General features: G+C 48.2%; 1 pseudogene; it reads right to left on the minus strand.

The window, feature by feature from the left end:
* Positions 1–1457: 1457 nt before the first annotated feature.
* The window catches only part of LOC135535705 (cytohesin-4-like), a 17366-nt pseudogene continuing 8118 nt past the window's right edge, over positions 1458–10705 (minus strand).

Below are 10705 nucleotides of genomic sequence, written 5' to 3' on the forward strand. Positions count from 1 at the left end.
TCCCAGGTTCTGTATATGTACTCCCAGGTTGTGTGTGTGTACTCCCAGGTTCTGTATGTGTACTCCCAGGTTCTGTATGTGTACTCCCAGGTTCTGTATATGTACTCCCAGGTTGTGTATGTGTACTCCCAGGTTGTGTATGTGTACTCCCAGGTTGTGTGTGTGTACTCCCAGGTTCTGTATATGTACTCCCAGGTTGTGTATGTGTACTCCCAGGTTGTGTGTGTGTACTCCCAGGTTGTGTATATGTACTCCCAGGTTGTGTATGTGTACTCCCAGGTTGTGTGTGTGTACTCCCAGGTTGTGTATGTGTACTCCCAGGTTGTGTATGTGTACTCCCAGGTTGTGTATGTGTACTCCCAGGTTGTGTGTGTGTACTCCCAGGTTGTGTATGTGTACTCCCAGGTTGTGTGTGTGTACTCCCAGGTTGTGTATATGTACTCCCAGGTTGTGTATGTGTACTCCCAGGTTGTGTATGTGTACTCCCAGGTTGTGTGTGTGTACTCCCAGGTTCTGTATATGTACTCCCAGGTTGTGTATGTGTACTCCCAGGTTGTGTATGTGTACTCCCAGGTTGTGTGGGGGTACTCCCAGGTTGTGTATGTGTACTCCCAGGTTGTGAGTGTGTACTCCCAGGTTCTGTATGTGTACTCCCAGGTTGTGTATGTGTACTCCCAGGTTGTGTGGGGGTACTCCCAGGTTCTGTATGTGTACTCCCCAGGTTGTGTGTGTGTACTCCCAGGTTCTGTATGTGTACTCCCAGGTTGTGTATGTGTACTCCCAGGTTGTGTATGTGTACTCCCAGGTTGTGTGGGGGTACTCCCAGGTTGTGTATGTGTACTCCCAGGTTGTGAGTGTGTACTCCCAGGTTCTGTATGTGTACTCCCAGGTTGTGTATGTGTACTCCCAGGTTGTGTGGGGGTACTCCCAGGTTCTGTATGTGTACTCCCAGGTTGTGTGTGTGTACTCCCAGGTTCTGTATGTGTACTCCCAGGTTGTGTATGTGTACTCCCAGGTTGTGTATGTGTACTCCCAGGTTGTGTGGGGGTACTCCCAGGTTGTGTATGTGTACTCCCAGGTTGTGAGTGTGTACTCCCAGGTTCTGTATGTGTACTCCCAGGTTGTGTATGTGTACTCCCAGGTTGTGTGGGGGTACTCCCAGGTTCTGTATGTGTACTCCCAGGTTGTGTGTGTGTACTCCCAGGTTCTGTATGTGTACTCCCAGGTTGTGTATGTGTACTCCCAGGTTGTGTATGTGTACTCCCAGGTTGTGTGTGTGTCTTTGGTGCTTGTGTGGCATGACAGTGACAGAAGAGTTGTTTGTATGCTATCTCTATTCACCTCTGTGCTATAAATACTGTGTTGACTTCCTGGTGAGATGTGATGGTTTCTCTCTCTAACCAATGCAGTCTCATCTATTGACACAGAACAGATACAATAACCAGGCGACTCAGAGATCCTCTCCACAGTATTAGCATGCAGAGACAAATACATGTCAGTCATTTAACAGACTCTCTTATCCAGAGCAATTTACAGGAGCATTATGGGTCATGCGCCTTGCTCAAGGGCACATCAACAGTTTTTCACCGAGGAGGCTCGGGATTCGAACCAGCGGCCTCGTGGCTACTGGCCCAATACTCTTAACCACTAGGCTACCTGCCGCCCCAGTACAGTTAGGCGAAGCCAGCAACGGTCGAGGTGGTATCTATTAGCATGATGTACATCCAGTACATAGAACAGGTATGATAAACCAGACACAGAGGTCTTATAACAGCATCTCAAATGGCACCCTGTTCCCTATTTAGTGCACCACTTTTGACCAGGGTCCATAAGGCTCTGGTGGAAAGTAGTGCACTGTATAGAGAATAGGGCACCATTTGGGACACAGTCAAAGAGTCATACAAGGACAGTAGGTGGAATCAGCCATGCTTGAGGTCGTATCTATCTGCAGTATGTACATGAGCAACCGCTCTCTTGGCTTCGCTTCTGTCACCACCTCAACAAACAGTATGTACAGGTCACGTTGACAGCTGTTGACAATGACAGTATTTCATCTCACAGGGTAAGAAGGAAGTCCTTTGACACGGTGGTGGTTGAAAAGGAGAAGTCCCTCTTCCAGACAGTACACAGTTCCACCCGTTTAATCCAGATAAAAGTCCAAATCAGTCCCCAGCAGTCTTCTCAGAAACTCTTCTTGCAACAAAACTAATTATCCCTCAATTCTCATCATGACAAAAGTTCATTTCTAATTCCTTTTTAAGGTAGAAGGTCCTCATTCTCACTGTTGAAAGTGTCCAGGTTCCCAATGCTTAGTCAGTTCAACTGAACCTGAACCTAAGTCTATTGATTGTACTATTTGCTGAAGGGGTTCCATCTCCCTCTGTGATGCAGTACTGTGATTGATCCACAGGGGGTGCTGTCCTGTCTCAGTCTTGGGGAGCCTGGTTGATCACCTTCTTCTTACGCACCGACACCAGGTCATAGAAGGGGTCCTTGGTGATGCTGGCTCTGTAAGGTGAGATATCAGGATGGTGAGTTGTTAATGGTGTTGTGACTGCGTGTGTAGCCTCTAAAAGCCCAGCCGAGGCACCATAGAGGAACTACAGTACATCACTGCCTAGGTCACTGCTCTACCGCTTACACCAAATACTAAATCATAGTTGGTAAGATGGAGACCACAGAGGTTCTTTTTTAACGAGTGGCGAACTACCTTCACTAAAACCACTGCAAAGGTTTTGCCTGCAAACTTTGGTTTTGAATCGCGACGTTCTGGAATGTCTGCATCCTGATTGGTCAGGAGAGTTCCAGGAATTTTTCAAATGTTCTTGTAGGCAGTGACATAGTTGCTCTCTGCCAAAAGAGTCCATCATTGAAGCCAGACCCTAGTCACTATGTTGTGTATGTGTGTGTGTGTGTGTGTGTGTGTGTGTGTGTGTTAGTGTGTGTGTGTGTGTGTGTGTGTGTGGTGGAACTGGGAGGAGCTATAGGAGGATGGGCTCATTGTAATGGCTGGAATGGAATAAATTGAACGGTATCAAACACATCAAAACACATGGGAACCACATCTTTGACTCCGTTCCATATATGCCATTCCATCCAATACAATGACCTCATCCTCCTATAGCTCCTCCCGCCAGCCCCCACTGGCGTGTGTGTATTCTCCTGTAGCTCCTCCCACCAGTGTGTTCTTCCATGCGTAGTACCTGATGCTCTCTATCCATGTGTCTCGTTCCTCAGCGGTAGCGGCACAGATCATGTACGACTGGTGTTTCCCCTCCACCACTCTGCCGTCTGTCTCTGTCTTACACGCCTTGATCTTCTGACCCCTGCTGTTGGGGTTATACAGCTCCAGACAGTACTGAGGAACACAGAGAAACAGACAGGAGCAATCAAGACCCTGGGTCTCGACCACGCCCTGTGCAACTGGGTACTGGACTTCCTGACGGGCCGCCCCCAGGTGGTGAGGGTAGGCAACAACATCTCCACCCCGCTGATCCTCAACACTGGGGCCCCACAAGGGTGCGTTCTGAGCCCTCTCCTGTACTCCCTATTCACCCACGACTGAGTGGCCACGCACGCCTCCAACTCAATCATCAAGTTTGCAGACGACACAACAGTGGTAGGCTTGATTACCAACAACGACGAGACGGCCTACAGGGAGGAGGTGATGGCCCTCGGAGTGTGGTGTCAGGAAAATAACCACACTCAACGTCAACACAACTAAGGAGATGATTGTGGACTTCAGGAAACAGCAGAGGGAACACCCCCCTATCCACATCGATGGAACAGTAGTGGAGAGGGTAGTAAGTTTTAAGTTCCTTGGCGTACACATCACAGACAAACTGAATTGGTCCACTCACACAGACAGCATCGTGAAGAAGGTGCAGCAGCGCCTCTTCAACCTCAGGAGGCTGAAGAAATTCGGCTTGTCACCAAAAGCACTCACTAACTTCTACAGATGCACAATCGAGAGCATCCTGTCGAGGTGTATCACCGCCTGGTACGGCAACTGCTCCGCCCTCAACCGTAAGGCTCTCCAGAGGGTAGTGAGGTCTGCACAACGCATCACCGGGGGCAAACTACCTGCCCTCCAGGACACCTACACCACCCGATGTCACAGGAAGGCCATAAAGATCATCAAGGACAACAACCACCCGAGCCACTGCCTGTTCACCCCGCTATCACCCAGAAGGGGAGGTCAGTACAGGTGCATCAAAGCTGGGACCGAGAGACTGAAAAACAGCTTCTATCTCAAGGCCATCACACTGTTAAACAGCCACCACTAACATTGAGTGGCTGCTGCCAACACACTGACTCAACTCCAGCCACTTTAATAATGGGAATTGATGGGAAATGATGTAAAATATATCACTAGCCACTTTAAACCTAATATAATGTTTACATACCCTACATTATTCATCTCATATGTATACGTATATACTGTACTCTATATCATCTACTGCATCTTTATGTAATGCATGTATCACTAGCCACTTTAACTATGCCACTTTGTTTACATACTCATCTCATATGTATATACTGTACTCGATACCATCTACTGTATCTTGCCTATGCCGCTCTGTACCATCACTCATTCATATATCTTTATGTACATATTCTTTATCCCCTTACACTTGTGTCTATAAGGTAGTAGTTTTGGAATTGTTAGCTAGATTACTTGTTGGTTATTACTGCATTCTCGGAACTAGAAGCACAAGCATTTCGCTACACTCGCATTAACATCTGCTAACCATGTGTATGTGACAAATAACATTTGATTTGATTTGAAGGATGAGTGTCTAAAAATTGTGTGTATTCTTACCGGTTTGCGTGCATACACCACCTCTCTCACACACAGGTTCTCCAAAGGGATGATGCCTCTAGGCTCCTTGTCCTGTAGAGGAGGTTAGGAGAGGAGTTTAGAGAGGAGGATGATGTCTCTGGGCTCCTTGTCCTGTAGAGGTGAGGTTAGAGGAAGGTGTTTAGAGGAAGGATGGATGATGTCTCTGGGCTCCTGTCCTGTAGAAGGTGAGTTAGAGGAAGGTGTTTAGAGAGGGAGGGATGATGTCTGGGCTCCTTCCTGTAGAGAAAGTGAGGTTAGGAAAGGTGTTTAGAGAGGGAGGATGGTATCTCTGGGCTCCCTGTCCCTGTAGAGGTGAGGTTAGAGGAAAGGTGTTAGAAGGGAGGGATGATGTCTCTGAGCTCCTTGTCCTGTAGAGAGTGAGGTTAAGAGGAAGGTGTTTAGAGAGGAGGGATGATGCCTCTGGGCTCCCTGTCCTGTAGAGGAGTGAGGTTAGAGGAGAGGGTGTTTGAGAGGAGGATGATGCATCATGGCTCCTTGTCCTGTAGAAAGTGAGAGTTAGAGGAAGAGCCATTTAGAAAGGGAAGGGATGATCTCTCTTAGGCTCCTTGTCCTGTAGAGAGAGGAGGTTAAGAGGAAGGTGTTTAGAGAGGGAGGGATGATGTCTCTGGGCTCCCTGTCCTGTAGAGAGAGGTGAGGTTAGAGGGAAGGTGTTTAGAGAGGGAGGGATGATGTCTCTGGGCTCCCTGTCCTGTAGAGAGAGGTGAGGTTAGAGGAAGGTGTTTAGAGAGGGAGGGATGATGTCTCTGGGCTCCCTGTCCTGTAGAGAGAGGGGAGGTTAGAGGAAGGTGTTTAGAGAGGGAGGGATGATGTCTCTGGGCTCCCTGTCCTGTAGAGAGAGGTGAGGTTAGAGGAAGGTGTTTAGAGAGGGAGGGATGATGGCTCTGGGCTCCTTCCTGTAGAGAGAGGTGAGGTTAGAGGAAGGTGTTTAGAGAGGGAGGGATGATGTCTCTGGGCTCCTTGTCCTGTAGAGAGAGGGGAGGTTAGAGGAAGGTGTTTAGAGAGGGAGGGATGATGCCTCTAGGCTCCTTGTCCTGTAGAGAGAGGGGAGGTTAGAGGAAGGTGTTTAGAGAGGGAGGGATGATGTCTCTGGGCTCCTTGTCCTGTAGAGAGAGGGGAGGTTAGAGGAAGGTGTTTAGAGAGGGAGGGATGATGTCTCTGGGATCCTTCCTGTAGAGAGAGGTGAGGTTAGAGAGAGGAGTTTAGAGAGGGAGGGATGATGCCTCTGGGCTCCTTGTCCTGTAGAGAGAGGGGAGGTTAGAGGAAGGTGTTTAGAGAGGGAGGGATGATGTCTCTGGGCTCCCTGTCCTGTAGAGAGAGGTGAGGTTAGAGAGAGGTGTTTAGAGAGGGATGGATGATGTCTCTGGGCTCCCTGTCCTGTAGAGAGAGGTGAGGTTAGAGAGAGGAGTTTAGAGAGGGAGGGATGATGTCTCTGGGCTCCTTGTCCTGTAGAGAGAGGTGAGGTTAGAGAGAGGAGTTTAGAGAGGGAGGGATGATGTCTCTGGGCTCCTTCCTGTAGAGAGAGGTGAGGTTAGAGGAAGGTGTTTAGAGAGGGAGGGATGATGTCTCTGTGCTCCCTGTCCTGTAGAGAGAGGTGATGTTAGAGGAAGGTGTTTAGAGAGGGATGGATGATGTCTCTGGGCTCCCTGTCCTGTAGAGAGAGGTGAGGTTAGAGGAAGGTGTTTAGAGAGGGAGGGATGATGTCTCTGGGCTCCTTGTCCTGTAGAGAGAGGGAGGTTAGAGGAAGGTGTTTAGAGAGGGAGGGATGATGTCTCTGGGCTCCTTCCTGTAGAGAGAGGTGAGGTTAGAGGAAGGTGTTTAGAGAGGGAGGGATGATGTCTCTGGGCTCCCTGTCCTGTAGAGAGAGGTGAGGTTAGAGGAAGGTGTTTAGAGAGGGAGGGATGATGTCTCTGGGCTCCTTGTCCTGTAGAGAGAGGTGAGGTTAGAGGAAGGTGTTTAGAGAGGGAGGGATGATGTCTCTGGGCTCCCTGTCCTGTAGAGAGAGGTGAGGTTAGAGGAAGGTGTTTAGAGAGGGAGGGATGATGCCTCTGGGCTCCTTCCTGTAGAGAGAGGTGAGGTTAGAGGAAGGTGTTTAGAGAGGGAGGGATGATGCCTCTGGGCTCCTTCCTGTAGAGAGAGGTGAGGTTAGAGGAAGGTGTTTAGAGAGGGAGGGATGATGTCTCTGGGCTCCTTGTCCTGTAGAGAGAGGTGAGGTTAGAGGAAGGTGTTTAGAGAGGGAGGGATGATGCCTCTGGGCTCCTTCCTGTAGAGAGAGGTGAGGTTAGAGAGAGGAGTTTAGAGAGGGAGGGATGATGTCTCTGGGCTCCCTGTCCTGTAGAGAGAGGTGAGGTTAGAGAGAGGAGTTTAGAGAGGGAGGGATGATGTCTCTGGGCTCCCTGTCCTGTAGAGAGAGGTGAGGTTAGAGAGAGGAGTTTAGAGAGGGAGGGATGATGCCTCTGGGCTCCTTGTCCTGTAGAGAGAGGTGAGGTTAGAGAGAGGAGTTTAGAGAGGGAGGGATGATGTCTCTGGGCTCCTTGTCCTGTAGAGAGAGGTGAGGTTAGAGGAAGGAGTTTAGAGAGGGAGGGATGATGCCTCTGGGCTCCTTCCTGTAGAGAGAGGTGAGGTTAGAGAGAGGAGTTTAGAGAGGGAGGGATGATGTCTCTGGGCTCCCTGTCCTGTAGAGAGAGGTGAGGTTAGAGAGAGGAGTTTAGAGAGGGAGGGATGATGCCTCTGGGCTCCTTGTCCTGTAGAGAGAGGTGAGGTTAGAGGAAGGTGTTTAGAGAGGGAGGGATGATGTCTCTGGGCTCCTTGTCCTGTAGAGAGAGGTGAGGTTAGAGGAAGGTGTTTAGAGAGGGAGGGATGATGTCTCTGGGCTCCTTGTCCTGTAGAGAGGTGAGGTTAGAGGAAGGTGTTTAGAGAGGGAGGGATGATGTCTCTGGGCTCCTTGTCCTGTAGAGAGAGGTGAGGTTAGAGGAAGGTGTTTAGAGAGGGAGGGATGATGTCTCTGGGCTCCCTGTCCTGTAGAGAGAGGTGAGGTTAGAGGAAGGTGTTTAGAGAGGGAGGGATGATGTCTCTGGGCTCCCTGTCCTGTAGAGAGAGGTGAGGTTAGAGGAAGGTGTTTAGAGAGGGAGGGATGATGTCTCTGGGCTCCCTGTCCTGTAGAGAGAGGGGAGGTTAGAGGGAAGGTGTTTAGAGAGGGAGGGATGATGCCTCTAGGCTCCTTGTCCTGTAGAGAGAGGGGAGGTTAGAGGAAGGTGTTTAGAGAGGGAGGGATGATGTCTCTGGGCTCCTTGTCCTGTAGAGAGAGGGGAGGTTAGAGGAAGGTGTTTAGAGAGGGAGGGATGATGTCTCTGGGATCCTTCCTGTAGAGAGAGGTGAGGTTAGAGAGAGGAGTTTAGAGAGGGAGGGATGATGCCTCTGGGCTCCTTGTCCTGTAGAGAGAGGGGAGGTTAGAGGAAGGTGTTTAGAGAGGGGAAGAGATGGAGGAAATGTTTTCATTGGGCGGGGAAGAGATGGAGGGATATAACCGATGCAGAGGGAATGTTTTCATTGGGCGGGGAAGAGATGGAGGGATGAAAATCAATAGGGAAGTTAGAAAGGAAGGAAGGAGAAGGTGATGAGAGATGTAGATGAACATATGAGGGAGGAATGGAGAGGTATTGAAAGGGGTCAGTGAGATGGAGAGAAGGATGGACATAGAGATGACAGGTAGGAGAGACTTACAATGGTGTACTCAAAGTAATGAGACTTACAGTGGTATAAACCGGTACTTACGATGGTGTACTAAAAGTAGTAGAGACTTACAGTGGTGTACTCAAAGTAGTAGAGACTTACAGTGGTGTACTCAAAATAGGTACTTACAGTGGTGTACTCAAAGTAGTAGAGACTTACAGTGGTGTACTCAAAGTAAATGAGACTTATTGGTGTACTCAAAGTAGTAAAGGCTTACAGTGGTGTACTCAAAGTAGTAGAGACTTACAGTGGTGTACTCAAAGTAGCAGAGACTTAGAGTGGTGTACTCAAAGTAAGTAGAGACTTACAGTGGTGTACTCAAAGTAGTAGAGACTTACAGTGGTGTACTCAAAGTAGTAGAGACTTACAGTGGTGTACTCAAAGTAGTAGAGACTTACAGTGGTGTACTCAAAGTAGCGAGACTTACAGTGGTGTACTCAAAGCGCAGAGACTTACAGTGGTGTACTCAAAGCTGAGACCTACAGTGGTGTACTCAAGTACTGAGACTTACAGTGGTGTACTCAAGTAGCAGAGACACAGTGGTGTACTCAAAACAGTAGAGACTTACAGTGGTGTACTCAAAGTAGTAGAGACTTACAGTGGTGTACTCAAAGTAGCAGAACTTACAGTGGTGTACTCCAAAGTAGTAGAGACATACAGTGGTGTACTCAGAAATGCTTAGAGACTTACAGTGGTGTACTCAAAAGTAGTAGGGGCTTACAGTGAGGTATTACTCAAAGTAGCAGAGACTTACAGTAGTGTACTCAAAGTAGCAGATACTTACAGTGGTGTGCTCAAAGTAGCAGAGACTTACAGTGGTGTACTCAAAGTGGCAGAGACTTACAGTGGTGTACTCAAAATAGCAGAGACTTACAGTGGTGAATTCAAAATAGCAGAGACTTACAGTGGTGAACTCAAAATAGCAGAGACTTACAGTGGTGAATTCAAAATAGCAGAGACTTACAGTGGTGTACTCAAAGTAGCAGAGACTTACAGTGGTGAACTCAAAGTAGTAGAGACTTACAGTGGTGAACTCAAAGTAGTAGAGACTTACAGTGGTGAACTCAAAGTAGTAGAGACTTACAGTGGTGTACTCAAAGTATTAGAGACTTACAGTGGTGAACTCAAAGTAGTAGAGACTTACAGTGGTGAACTCAAAGTAGTAGAGACTTACAGTGGTGAACTCAAAGTAGTAGAGACTTACAGTGGTGTACTCAAAGTAGTAGAGACTTACAGTGGTGAACTCAAAGTAGTAGAGACTTACAGTGGTGCACTCAAAGTAGTAGAGACTTACAGTGGTGTACTCAAAGTAGTAGAGACTTACAGTGGTGAACTCAAAGTAGTAGAGACTTACAGTGGTGAACTCAAAGTAGTAGAGACTTACAGTGGTGAACTCAAAGTAGTAGAGACTTACAGTGGTGAACTCAAAGTAGTAGAGACTTACAGTGGTGAACTCAAAGTAGTAGAGACTTACAGTGGTGAACTCAAAGTAGTAGAGACTTACAGTGGTGAACTCAAAGTAGTAGAGACTTACAGTGGTGAACTCAAAGTAGTAGAGACTTACAGTGGTGAACTCAAAGTAGTAGAGACTTACAGTGGTGAACTCAAAGTAGTAGAGGCAGTTGTCAGTCAGGATGAACCATCTCCTCTTCCACGTCTTCACTCTGCCTCCTGACCAACCAAACACACACATCTGACATACTGTAGATATGCTACGGCTTTTGTCTGTTTACTACCTAGACTGCATCCTACTGTTGGTTTGCTCCACTAGACTACAGAGTCGAACAGGAAAGGGTAGGTGCTGGCTTTTAATGTTCCAGGTGTGAGTTGTAAATCAGCTAATAACATCTCTGGATATCTGTGAAGGCGGAGCTCCCCAAGGAGCAACAGTGTTTAAGAGGTCAGCTAAATGATATCATGACCATGTTGTTGGGTGTCTCACCCAGTTTGAGGAGCCATCCCTCCCTGTCGGGGTTGAAGAAGGTGTGAGTCAGGTCGTTCCCATCATCCTCTGGGATTTTAAAGGGCCTCGTTCCTGATGCTGTCGTACAGTTTCTGAAGAGGGAGACAGCAGAGAAGCCAGCTGATGAAGTAAGGGCCATTTCCTGGTTT

Source organism: Oncorhynchus masou, unplaced genomic scaffold (genome assembly GCF_036934945.1).
Source record: "Oncorhynchus masou masou isolate Uvic2021 unplaced genomic scaffold, UVic_Omas_1.1 unplaced_scaffold_5031, whole genome shotgun sequence".
Classification (NCBI taxonomy): Eukaryota; Metazoa; Chordata; class Actinopteri; order Salmoniformes; family Salmonidae; genus Oncorhynchus; species Oncorhynchus masou.